At 35.6% G+C, this 14,734-nt stretch overlaps 1 long non-coding RNA gene across 1 annotated transcript; it reads right to left on the reverse strand.

Moving 5' to 3' along the window:
* Positions 1–4,443: 4,443 nt before the first annotated feature.
* On the reverse strand, positions 4,444–8,951 carry LOC107870316. The gene is made up of 4 exons (XR_001674095.2): positions 7,402–8,951; positions 6,276–6,353; positions 5,166–5,289; positions 4,444–4,905 (listed from the first exon to the last, which is right to left on the reverse strand). It is a non-coding gene; the product is annotated as an uncharacterized LOC107870316 (long non-coding RNA).
* Between the last annotated feature and the right edge of the window lie 5,783 nt (positions 8,952–14,734).

The following is a 14,734-nucleotide window of genomic DNA, read 5'->3' on the forward strand; positions in this document are numbered from 1 at the left end:
TCCAAGCGATAGAGTTGTATCGATGTTGTGATGTATTTTCTCCCTAATGTTATTCGACTTTCTTAGAGGGAGTCTTAACGAAACACTCCATTTGAGTGCGAGCAGTCAGTATGATCTAGTCCATGTAGTCTGTAGTCCAGTTTAACAATCAAGCAGATAAGCCCCTATAGATTTCCAATTTTCCATCTAGTCGTACTACCCCAAAGTTTTGTAAGTAAAGCCATTCTATGGGGTAAGATGCTTGCACCTGTCCAAATTGAAAACTTGACGCGGTTCATGCATCGAGCCTCAGGTTCATCTTTAGATAATCAGTCGTGATTCAGTTCATAAGCATTCAGTGAACGACCTTTGTTTTCCAAGTATTCTAGTTTAGGATAGTCTTTCCTTTGATGAGACCCTCATTGAGATCCTTGATTTTCGAATCCAAAGACTAAGGAACGAACATGTTCCCTTGGTCAAAGTGTTGTGGCGAAACCAATCTGTTGAGGGTGCAACTTGCGAAACCCAGGCGGATATGCGATCCGAGTACCCGAACCTATTTTTTGCAAGCTCCGATCAAGCCTAAGGTACCGTTCTTCTCTAAATCATCCCTTTTATGTTCAAAGTTGCAGCAGTTCAGCTGTTACCTATTTCTGTTCAGCTGTTAGATCATGAGTTATGCACTCCTTGTTGTACCCGGAATGTAAGATAAAGCAGAGGTAAGTTTAGCAAATTGCCTCAGTTGTTTACCCTTCGTTTCTTTTGTATTCTCAACGTATCTAGCATCATTCGAGGACGAATGTTCCCAAGGGGGAGATAATGTAAGACCCCAAGAATTTTCTCGTCATTAAAGCCTTCGAAATGAGTCAAGTTGAGCTTAACACTTAGACTATTTAGCTAAGAGTTTCAACACTTAGTTTTATTTTGAACCCTTCATCTTCGTTGAATTTTTCCGTGACCTTCCCGACATTTGTTTCTTGAAATTTTTGTTGCGTTGCGATGGGGCAAGGTCGTAGCATGTTTCGGGTGAGTTTCGGAATTTTTGGACATCGTTTAGGGCGTGTTTGGTTTTCAAACCAGTAGCATCATGTGATATGCATACGTCGCATGGTCCAGTGCGGTGCTATGGAGCATGCGACGCACGCTTCATTGCGGTGGGATGGAGCATGCGACGCCTGATCCATCGCACGCCTGGAAAATTTTTCAGCATTTTGTCCATCTCATTAAGGGCATTATGGTATTTTTCCACTCCCCTATCCTCTCTAATACGGGATTAAATCCCTAAAACACCAAAATATCATCACTTTCATCCAATTTGACCAAGAACAAAGCTTAGGGTTTCTATAGAGAAGCCAAGAGAACTCGTGATTCAACTGTAGCTTTTCAAATATTTTTGGATATTCTAAATCCCCGTTTCGAGGGCTACAAGAAGCACCCAACAATTTCGTGAATAGAGTTTCGCAGTAGAGAGTCCATTCAACATCTCCAATCTTGAGGTATGTGGGATTTTTCAACAAGAACATTCTTTCGTTCTTGTGCCCAAAGTTTTTTTTGTTTTTATAAACATATATGATTTGATATGTTTTACTACGAATTTGAATATATGAAGTTATGACTTATGATGTTTTCATGAGAATGTTGATATGGTTGCATATAAATCTGAATTTTAAGTGATTATTTTTATGCTTATGACATAAAAATTGAAGCTTGAGAAGTTTTATTGTGATATTGATATATGGGTTTTTGAAACTCTATTTGAGATTATTATTTTGTGAAGTTATGTGTTATAAACACCTTGATATTTGAATGATTTGAAATGATGAAGAATAATTTGACCTTGGTGGTCGCGGAAGTATTGTTTTTTTTTAAACCAAGTGAGAAAAGAAATCCACTATTCTTGAATGATTATGAAAGGGGTAGCATATTGGCTTCCGTTGTGAATTGTTAAACTATTTGTTGTGGATTTTCTTTTAAAAGATCTAAGCTAAGTCTGGGAGTAGTCTTTAGCACCGAGCGGGAGGTATAGCGGTTTGGTACTTCCCTAGAACTATGTGCCCCCATAAGATATGGCTGATATAGTGATCACTAGTTTTTGGATTGATGATTAAGGTCCTACTCCGATGGCAAGGATAGGACAGCTCTCCCCAACGTGGGTTGGACGTTGAACTCGATGTAGCTTGCATGGTTTATGTCGGTTATAAGAAACTCCCAACGTGTGTGTGTGTACTCTTTTATCTAAAATGAAAATATATGTTTTGAAGGATGGGTTTTGACAAAGTTATCGTTTTCGAATGATTTGAAATGTTATGTTATAAGGAGACTGTTTTAAAACTTGATTTCTCTATGTGTTTGGAAACGAGGAAGGAGTGAATTGAGAATTTATTGAATGACTCACGTGTTTAGTTTATATATATCATTAACTCATGATTTTGATGATTTATCTCAAGCTAAGTGAGTCTTTCATATCAGCATGCATGTCTTTTACAAACCTATGATATTTGTTTTATTGAAATTTGCATACACCCCCATATACTCGGTACATATTCCATGGTACTGACTCACATGTTCGCATGTGGGCTACATTTTTCCTATAATGTAGGTTCAAGTGCTCAGTCCCAGGTTTGACAATGATTTTTCGAGCACGTTGATCTACATCTTCTATAGTGGTGAGTCCTCATGATCCGAGGACGTATGAGTTTCAGACTTTCCGTTTCATTACGAGTTGTTCATTTTATCTTTTGAGTTCGGGTCAGTTAGGGTTTGTCCCAATGGCTCATTGATACACTGTTTAGTAGAGGCTTGTCAAGCTAGATTTGTCAGAGTTGTCAGAGTTGTCAGATAGTTCGTATTTTGTTACTTTCCGCATTTATCCATATTGCATTACAAGATTATTAATGATGTTTAGATGTTTTGATTTTAATGATCTAAAAAATAAGCTTGTGATGGCATTAGATGGCTCAAAGGGTTAGCTTGGGTCTACTTGTAGCCTTAAGCACCGTGTGACGCTTCGAAATCCATTTTCGGGGCGTTACAAAAATGCAAGAATAAGGAGTCATCTGGTCGCAGATTACTGTTTGGCAACAGATTAACTTGGTACTCTTGCCAAAATGGATGCTTTGTATGTTTTTAGAAACTTTTCATCTTATTTTTAAGTGGATCGGGTCATTTGTTGGGCCTGTCCGATCAATGTATAATTGTGGATCTGCTTTGATTTTTGCAACATAAATAAAATGGTCCAAATTGGACCAAAATTTTATTTTTAAAAATAACTTGATGCAGGTTATCCTTTTGTAAAGATCATATTTTAATAGTATGTAGAGGTTATTCTTCTTAATTATCTACTTATTTTGCTGTGTATTTCCCTATTACTAAAATACAAGTTCTGCCAAACCTTCAGTATTCTTTCAATTATATATATTGAGAGGCAAATCAGTTGACACAACTATTTCTAACTAATCCATTGCTAACAAAAAACCTTACAACCCAACAAGCAGTAAAATGATGACTTAAAATGACTTAGCAACATAACAACACACCAATTTAAATCTGCATTTCATGTGGATAAATAAATAGTTCAAATGTAACAAATAGTAGTTCTTCTCCAGGAACATTAAAGACAGAAATGTGTCTTTGTAAGACTAAAAGTTTCTGCAGAAATTACTTACTTTCAATTTCAAGGCAGCTTAAATCTTGTAAGTCACCTCCACTTCTGCCCAATTGTGATGTCATGAAATGTGCCTTGCGCGTCTATTTTTTTTTTTATAAAACCAACTTTGTAATTTGTTCTGAATGCAATCAATCAGTCCCATTATTGGCATTTGCCGTGATTTTCTCAGTACCGCATTCATGGACTCTATGTTGTTAGTCGAGCATATTGTACCTTCTGTTTGTATGAAATGAACATGCCCATCTTTTTGGTTGTTCTTCTTTCAAGTAGTTTGCCGCAACTTTGTCAACTTTTTCTATCTCATCCATGAAAGTATCAAATTCAGTGCATTTGTATGCTATTGCTACATTGTAGAAGAGTGACAAACTACATCTGAGAGGTATCTTTTTATAAAATTTTTCTCCATATGATAAATGCATATCCCATGCTGACACTCTAGATAGACATTTGCAATAGCATTTACAATGGCTATGCGGCGATCTGATAGAATAGACAATTGTTCACGTACCCCAATTGTATTTCTTAACTGATTGAAGAACCAGTTATAAGAGTCATTAATTTTTTAGTCTGCAATTCAAAAGCCAAAGGAAATATGTTGTTGTTTTCATCCTTTGACACTGCTATCACGAGGACATCACAATATTTTTACTTAAAAAATGTTGCATCTACCATTATTACCGATCTACAGTTGGTTCATCCGATGATTGAAGCACCATAAGCAAAAAATGCATACTGAAACCTATGTTGAGCAGAATAATATTAGTAACACTTTGCATTTGATGTTTATAATCAGTACAAGAATTTTTTAATCTAAGTCTTTCCTATGAGGCAAGAGTTGCATATATGTCAGTAATCTAAGTAGTGCAATTAAGGAATAACCTTTTGCCTCTTGGGAAAAAGTTTTTTATTTCAACAATATAGCATGTGTTCCTGTTCTCATCGTCCCTCTTGATGTTTGTGTACGTACTCGGGTTGTTTTCTTTCATCATGTGAAGATACGATGGCAACCTGTGTAGTGCTCTTCAGGTGTTCTTCTTATCACCATATACACATGTTGTATAGCTCGCCATCCTTTGTTGTAGGATATGATTATTCCGTATTTTTTTTTCATTTCATCTACCATAAAGTTTGGTGTGATTACATTACTAGAGTCACGCGCAAGCTCTAGTATGTAGTCACACATGAACTTTACTGTCGCTTTCATATGGTCGGACATTATGAAATCAACTGGAAACTGTGAGCCTTTCATATGTTGTAACCTGAAAGAGCAAAGATTCGACAATCTTTAAGGCATGAAACTACCACACGCAGTTGTCATCCAAACATCTAGTGAATATGTTGTTGTGCTTGATTTGATAACCTTAAACTGGATGTTGTGTGTAATTACAATATGTGACATGCACTTCACCATATTTTCTTTATCAAGGAAAATCGACTTGACGTTTACCTCATTTAGAGAGGCATTACGTCTTAGGAAACTAGTTTCGATATCGATTATCCTCTTCTTTTTTTGCCATACCTCTTAATCTCGGATTGTTGCCCTTCAGCTATTTCAATCTCCAACATTTGTTCAATACCCATTAGTTTACTATTTCTGTCAATACTTTCAATTGATTGCCCTATATTATATTGCAAGCACAAACCTAATGAAAAATGAAACAAAAAAAACTTAGTAACAGTTTAATTTAGAATATACATCTTTAGCAAGTAAATTCATTAAAGAGTAAGGTAGTGTCAACTATTGCCCATGTAGAATAACTTGTTCCTTTGGTGTCTAAGTCTTGCCTCTATGGAAAGAGTTATAGATCATCTGACAAATCATTACAGACTAAGACAGTGTCAACTCTTGTTTATGGGGCATAACTTGCTCTTTTGTGATCTAAAAGTTTTTCCTCTTGGGTAAGAGTTATAGATCATCTATCAAATCATTAAAGACTAAGGCAGTGTCAACTCTTGACCATGCACTTGTTTTATTGGTGTCTAAGTCTTGCCTCTAGGACAAGTGTTATTAATTATCTGTCAAATCATTACAGACTATGCCAGTGTCAAATCTTGCCCATGGGGCACAACTTATTCTTTTGTGATCTAAAAGATATATTTATAAGCTAAAAAATAGTTAAGGTAAAAACTAAGGCAGCGTCAATTCTTGCCCATGAGGAAAGTGTTATAGATTATTTACTAAATCCATTTAATATCCAACTGTAGATAGGCCAATGGCGAATAAGAACCATGGATAAAAAAAGATGAATTGAGACAATCTTAGCCACAGGAGAGAAGGTATCATCATAGTCAAGACCCAAAATTTGTGTATAATCCTTGGCCACTAGTCGAGCCTTTAGGCGATCAATCTCTCCATCGGGAGCAACCTTCAGTGTATATATCCAATGACAACCAATTGTAGACTTAACCGGAGGTAAAGAATCAAGCTCCCAAGTACCACTAGAGTGTAAGGCAAACATCTCCTTAACCTTAACTTGTTGCCAGCCTGGATGAGAAAGTATTTCTCCTATAGCCTTAAGATTAGTCTTAGGAGATAGGATAAGGGTTGCATAGGCAGAATAGGTCGGTGATAAACGATAATATCTCAAACAGGTTTAGATAAGATGAGGGTTACGAGTAGAGAGATTACCATTTTGAGTGGTGATTGAAGAACACTATGTAGACAAGTCTCCAGCAAGCAAGGATTTTGGTGGCAAACGTGAATCATCTGGACGTGGATGAAGATGATAAGTCAATAACGACGGAGGTGCAGCGGTGGAAGATAGAGCTATAGATAGTGATGTGAAATGATAATCTATGATAGGATGCCCAAAAGATAGAAATGATAGAACCTCTGTTTTACCCTTTTTCGGATTTTACTTGGCGAGAAGATAATTTTGACCTCTTAAGACTATTTCAAAATATTGAAGAAAATTTTGAAATAGTTTTAAGAAAATTCACAGAGTCGCCACTTGATTTTTATAGAAAAATCAAGAAAAAATTTGAAAGAGTTTCAAAGGTTCAAAAACAGAAATAAACCTTTAAAACTAGAGATAATGGGTAAGGGTTCAATTAACGCCCTAAGAAGGTTTTTAAGGCACTTAAAAGCGTCCGTTTAAAACGGTGTACCAAAAAGAACTAACTTGGATAATTAAAGTGGCTAATTTTTACAAAGATTTGGTTTTATAGAATATATTAAAATTATTTATCAAACATTTTAAAGAAATGACACTTACTTATTGAAAGGAGAAGACAATTTATTTGATTTGAACTAAGATATAGTTTTTCGGACTTAAAAGGGAAATGGATTTTGCTTTTGTAAAAGAAGAGGATTATGAAATTTATTTTCATATTATTAATCGTTAAAAAAAAAGTTGATTATATTAGATATAATACTTTGGAAAACTGTTAAGAGAATGTTGAATAAAAAAATCTTTATTAATTATGACAAGTTGAAATTTATAAGAAAAAAAAAATAGTTTCTTGAGTTTGAAAGGAGTTATTTTTAATTCAAATAGACTATATAGTTATATTAAGTGAGAAAATCACGAGTCAACTAAAATACATGATAGAATAAAATGATTACGACTTAGGAGATTTATCTAGATTAATTAATTTAATATGTTAGTTAGCACAAAAATAAACAATACAAGTTACAAAAAATGATGCAAAAAATAAATTTCGGCCCTCCATTGGCCCATTAATGAAGCTGCCCAGTTTTGGGCTTGAATTATGGACCTCAGTCCATTTTTCTGAAGTGTATACCAATTGTATACCATCTGTATTCCTCTGCATTTTTCTAGTATATCTCGTGTATACCAGCTGCTTTCCATGGTATATTAATCCATTTTGTGGAGTTGGTATGATCTTGACTCGATGAAAGTTGGGTTTAGCCCAATCGAATACGAGCGATGGGAGTCCGAGGGACTCGGTGGAGGAGTTCATGCATATAAAAAAAAATGTAAAATTAGTATCCATACAAATACATAGTAAGAATGAGAATTAACCGAAAGAAGAAGAAAAATGAAACCCAATGCACGTAGTAACGGAGTTACAAGTCAAATCAGAAATAAAGGTTAAAAGATGGACCACACGTCACAACCAACATTATCACATGATTCATACAAAATTTAATTAATTAACTCATACACTACAAGACATATATTTATATTCACTTCTCCATAACTTAAATCAATGTATTACTAAAAAAAATTACGACGGATAGTTTCTAGGTAGAACAGCTCAAAATGATGAATGAATAGTAAAAGTTATAACCTGTAGTGCATAATGAGAAAACAAACAATAAAATATTACTATCCACTGCTAACTAGCTAATTATTTGCCTAACATTATATTACTATTATCCACAGCCTACCTTTAACTTATTCTTTTAGTAATGATCCAATACCCTACCCAGCTTTTCCTTTTCTTCTTTTAATCATTTCTAACTTTTAGCACAAAAGGTGGACACAAGATTCAAAGGTTGAAATAATTTTGAAGCCATATAGCTGTTATACATTTAGCAACACGAGATCAATAAATTCTAACGGACAACTCTTACTATAAATGAGAATATCTTTCAATCGGTTTTATACACATCATGAAGAACAACCAACAAACCCACTTCAATATAGGCATTTTCAATTTCTATTCCTCAAGTTACCTACAGAATCAAGGAAAAAGACAGGAAAGAAGAAGAAGGAAAAAAAAACATTACCTATTTTGGACAGCTATACCGGAAAGAACGAGCCTACGATGATGGACTTTCCCCACTGATGTCTCAATTTTGGTTCGTCAGAATTTTGACCTTTCGTCGGAATTGACTTTTTTTTTCTTGTTGAGAGTATTCTTTGGGTTAAGTAGGATTAGAAGCATGTGCTTCCCGAATCCTCAATTTCCCCCTCAAAATCTTCCTTTCCTTCTGTTTTCAATGGGTATTTATAGAAGATTTTTGGGACTGAGGAATTTCTAATAAATTTTTGAAATTTGAAATTAGGTAACCGTTGGTACTGAACTGTAGTTGCAGCTATTGTTGTCTGGCGATGTTTGAAAGTCGTGGTTGGTTGTTGTTTTTGTTGAAATTATTGATATTAATGTAGTTGTTGGCTGGAATTGTTGGTTGTTGTATGTTATTGATATTGATGGGGAAAAGAAAGGGAAAAGAGAATTGATGATTTGGTTTGGTTTGGTTTGCAGGAAAAACAAAGGTGAAGTGGTGGGCCGATGGAGAGTTTGGTTGGTTGTTGGGCTAAAGTTAAGGATGTTAGTGGTTGGGAATTGTTGAAGTTGGGTCTGTTGGGCTGGGCAAAAAATGGCCCAAAAATGGGAAAGGGATGTTGAAAAATATGAAAAGGAATGGGTCTGGTTGGGTCAACAAAGGAATGAACCCAAATTAAAAAATTATAGCTATTTTGAATTAATTGGACAAAGTTGAGATGAAATAAATTCCTAATTAGTTTCATGAATTTCTCAAATTCAATAATTTTAAAATAAATATTAAATACAACATAATTTTATTTTACTTCTTTTTTTTTTTCAAAAGATAATAATAGTAATAATGATAAATAAGAATTAAGAAACTAATTATGTCATTAATTTCTTATTTTCAAACGATCTTGAGAAAAATAGAATATTTGTAATTTTTCAATCTTTTCACTTTGAATAAATTCTAAAGCATTTTCTTTAATTGATAATTATATAATCATGTATAATTAAATACTAAATATATTATTTTCACCTAAATCCATAAGGCAAGGTTGAAATTTATTTTAAAATAACTTAAAATAAATATTTTAAAACTATTTAAAATTGAGAAACTCAAAAAACTAATTTGAAATGTGGAGGGCCAAAATTAGGTGTCAACAGCTGCCCCCTCCCTTTGGTTAGAGTGGATGCAAGTAACTCTGGCTAAAGGGAGTTTGACGTCCCCAATTTTGTCCGACCACAAATTCGTCCCTTAGAAAGTTGGTTTTCGCATGATTTTTTTTCGTAGTTATGGCCGGACCTAGGTATTCAGGTTTCCTACATATCTCAGGTTGCATGAGAATTCAAGCCACTTGTAGTTCAATAAGCTTGATATTAAAGCAGGATTTTCAAAAAATTCACAAACTGGTCCGAGTTTTGAATTTTGGTAAAACTAAAAAGCTGTGGAATAAGAGAATTAGGGGAGGTTGGAATGCAGTCGAGTTTTCTACATAGATCCCAGCCTACATATCCAGTGATTCAGGAAATCACACTACTTGTAGTTCGACTCGATCGATAGAAAAAATAGTCTTTTATGTTAGACAATCTTTGTCTTAGGAATGAGTGACAAATCTATCAAGTTATGAAAAGAGGCTTGCATTTATCTCAATCACGAATTTGGGGCCCCTTTCACCCGCAAGTAAGAGTTACATGGGCATAATTTCCAAAGCTCTAGGGTTGTTGTCACCTGATTTTCAAAGAAGTGGAAGACTACCTCTGGTGCGAGTTTAGAATTTGCCCCAGAGGTGAAACTGAGACAAAAATATCCTAAAATACCCACATGACTTCTAATAGGGGTGTGGTTTCATGATGGTGAAAGTCGTCCTTTAACTCGTGTCCAAAGATTTTGAATCCCTCTTCAGACTGTGTCCCAGTTCGCTGCTAAGAAAAAGTTCCACATTGTGCTGCATCCTTTTGGGAGATATCCTCACCTGTAGTTTTGATTTGAGAATTTTATCCTTTTGGATGTTCTTGACAATAACTTAAACAAATGATTAGTAGCAAATGTAGCATTACACAAAAGTAAATTGGCGCAAACCTGTTTGAACATGCTATGCTGAGATAGTCGAACCTGTTTTTAAAAATTGTGTCACTTTGAACGGTGTGATGATCCAACGTATCTCATTGAAGGGTAGACAACCCATTTAAAATGCAACATGCCAATTTGAATGGAGTGACGGTCCAACGTGTCTAATTGAAGGGCGGATGACCCACTTTGAATATAATATGCCACTTTGAACGGAGTGACGATCCAACGTGTCTCATTGAAAGGCGGACGACCAATTTTGAATATAACATGTCACTTTGAACGGAGTGACGGTCCAACGTGTCTCATTGAAGGGCGGACGTCCCATTTTGAATATAGCATGCCACTTTGAACGGAGTGACGGTTCAATTTGTCTCATTGAAAGGCGGACGACTCATTTTGAATATAACATGCCACTTTGAACGGAGTGACGTTCCAACGTGTCTCATTGAAGTGCGGACGACCCATTTTGAATATAACATTCCATTTTGAACTGAGTGACGGTCCAACGTGTCTCATTGAAGGGCGGACGACCGATTTTGAATATAACATGCCACTTTGAATGGAGTGACAGTCCAACGTGTCTTATTAAAGGGCGGACGACCCATTTTAAATATAACATTCCACTTTGAACGGAGTGACGATCCAACGTGTCTCATTGAAGGGCGGACGGCCCATTTTGAATATAACATGCCACTTTGAACGGAGTGACGGTCCAACGTGTGTCATTGAAGGGCGGACGACCCATTTTGAATATAACATGCTACTTTGAATGGAGTGACGATCCAACGTGTCTTATTGAAGGGCGGACGACCCATTTTGAATATAACATGCCACTTTGAACTGAGTGATGGTCCAACGTGTCTCATTGAAGGGTGGACAACCCATTTTGAATATAACATGCCACTTTAAATGGAGTGATGGTCCAATGTGTCTCATTGAAGGGCGGACGACCCATTTTAAATATAACATGCCACTTTGAATGAAGTGATGGTCCAACGTGTCTCATTGAAGGGCGGACTACCCATTTTGAATATAACATGCCACTTTGAACGGGGTAACAGTCCAACGTGTCTCATTGAAGGGCGGATGACCCATTTTGAATATAACATGCCACTTTGAACGGAGTGACGGTCCAACGTGTCTCATTGAAGGGCGGACAACCCATTTTGAATATAATATACAACTTTGAACGGAGTGACAATCCATTATATCTCATAATCACCTGCACTCAACTTATTAGTAGCAAACACAATGTAAGGGCAATCGTACATACCTTGTTTTAGTATGCCATACTGGAGTAGGTCAAAATTCATGACATATAACGTCGAATGAGGTGATGTTCCATAATAAAATGTCACTCTGAAGGCAATGACGGTCCATAATATAATAATAGGTCACTCTAAAGGAGGTGACGGTCTATAACATAATAAGATGTCACTCTAAAAGAGGTGACGGTCCATCACATAACAATATATCACTCTGAAGGAGGTGACAGTCCATAATAATAATATGTCACTCTGAAGGAGGTGACGGTCCATAACACTTTGAATAAATCCTAAAGCATTTTCTTTAATTGATAATTATATAATCAGGTATAATTAAATACTGAATATATTATTTTCACCTAAATCCAAAAGGCAAGGTTGAAATTTATTTTAAAATAACTTAAAATAAATATTTTAAAACTATTTAAAATTGACAAATTCAAAAAACTAATTTGAAATGAGGAGGGTCAAAATTAGGTGTCAACAACCTCATAAATGCCTAACTGTTCAGAAAGAGAGTATGTAAAGGGTGACCTTCAAAGAAAGTAGCATCAGCGGACATAAGGTATCGCTGAAGGTGAAGTGATAAGCATCGATATTTTTTTTGTATCCTTAAATAATCGAGAAATACACATTTAAAAGCACGAGGAGCCAATTTGTCGTTTCCTGGAGTGAGGATATGGACAAAGCATGTGTACCCAAAGACATATCGTGGAAGAGAAAACAAGGTTGACTTGGGAAACAAAATAGAATGTGGAACTTGATTTTGAATAACAGGGAAAGGCATATGGTTAATCAAATAAGAAGAGGTGAGCAACTGCATCCCCCCAAAATGCAATAGAACGTTTGCTTGTATAAGTAAGGTGCGTGCAGTTTCAACAATATGCCTATTTTTTTCTGCTACCCCATTTTGTTGAGTAGTGTAAGAATAAGATGTCTAATGAAGAATGCTAAGGGAAGACATAAACTGTTGAAATTGAGAGAATAATTGTTCACATGCATTATCTCCACAAAAAGTGTAAATTGAAACACCAAACTGATTTTGTATTCTGTACAAAAAGTTTGAAATCTGGAAAATAATTCAAAACTTAAGAAATCCAAGTACACCTTGAGTAATCATCAATAAAAGTAGCAAAATACTTAAAACTCAACGTAGAACTAACCTTACTAGAACCCAAACATCTGGATGAACTAAATGAAAAAAATTCTCTACACGATTATTAGGACGACGTGAAAAAGTAGCTCGGGTTTTCTTTCCCAGTTGACACGACTCGCAATCTAACTTAGACAGTCTGGATAAGCTAGGTACCATCTTATGAAGTTTAAATAAACTAGGATGTCCCAATCGTCTATGGATTAAATCTAGAGAGTCAGAGACCGAACTAACTATAGTGGACCTATGGCAATTAAGAAAATAAAACCCATCAAACTCACACCCTTTTCCAATCATCCTTTCCGTACTAAGGTCCTGCATAATAAGGAAGTCACTGAAAAATAAAACAAATCAATTTAAGGACTTAGCCAAACGACTGATTAATAGAAGGTTACGGGGACAATTAAGGACAAAAAGAACATTATTCAGTGTCAAGGAAAGTAAGGGATTAGATTGACCAACTCTGATTGCCCTAGTCTGATAACTGTTAGCTAATATTACAGTGGAAAGGGATCGAGAGTAAATATCACGACCCAACTTTTTAGGTCATGATGGTGCCTACCATAACCCACCAGTAAGAAAGCCAACCTGTAGTCCAGAACGGCTAGTAACAGACTACTCAATATCATAAGGAAAAGAATATGGAATATATGAAATAAAGATCAATACATAGACGAATTCCAAAACCTGGTGGTACCTGTACAAGAGCTTCTAAACATAATAAGAGTACAAAAGTGATATATCAAGGAGAAATATACTGATTCAACTTTCCTCTGAATACAACTTAGAGGCTAATCTAACATAGGAGAGAGATAAGTAATACTCCAAAAGTCAAGAGCTCACTTTAAGTCTCTGAATCAGGGCTACTCCACACGATGCACACATCAACGATGATAACCCATACTATGATCTGCAGGCTACAGAGGTGTAGTATGAGTACCAAGCAAATGGTACTCAGTAGGCAACTGTCAACTGAGCCCCAAGGATAAAGTGGATATATACAACATATAAACAGAATGGAAACTACAACCAAGCATCCATAAATCATGTAATAAGTCAATGAGAATATCAAGGGACAACTATCTTATTCATATCCAAGAGTCTAACATAATAAGACTAAGGAAATATCAAGGTGAACTATCTTATTCAAGCTACAAGTATGCCAATGCTATCCCGTATATCCCAGGTCAATATACAAATAAAGAGTGAAAGAAGGATATATTATAATATACAAGGCGAGGGAACGACTATACAATATGAAAAATGAAGGAAGGGATATTTGATAGTACCATGGCTTCATATAGCTATATATATATATATATATACACACACTCAATCCTAACCTAGATCATTTTGTTCTCATTTTAAGACCTCATTATAATACCATCATGATTTAAATACTGTCATACTCGGGGATTTAAACCCACATGGCTAGACGTGAAATACTCATGCATAATAATGCAATCATAAGATAGGACAGGCCAAAGACATACCTCAAATCCTGATGCCGAATCAATAACCAATCTGTCATAGATAGCCATAATAATGATCAAAACAATGATAATAGAAATATCAATAACAACGTTAATAACTGACTACTCCAAACAACCAAATACCTAGATGAGCCTATGCGTACCCCCACTGCCCAAACTCGGAAGGTTCAATCAACATACAACAACACAGACATATCCTCACCTGTATCTATGCAACCGTCCCATGCTGGCTGATAAATATAGGTGTATACTGGTTATAGGCGATGCACATGCAAGAAAGAATGCAACGTATACCATCAATATCACAACTCATAATAACTGTCCTCCTTAGGACTATCATTATCATAATCAACCTCCGGCCTTGCCGGGAATTAATATCATCTCAATAGTATCCTCCGGACTCGATCCAGATATCAATATCATCAC

The sequence above is a fragment of the Capsicum annuum genome, chromosome 5, assembly GCF_002878395.1.
Source record: "Capsicum annuum cultivar UCD-10X-F1 chromosome 5, UCD10Xv1.1, whole genome shotgun sequence".
NCBI classification, from domain to species: Eukaryota; Viridiplantae; Streptophyta; class Magnoliopsida; order Solanales; family Solanaceae; genus Capsicum; species Capsicum annuum.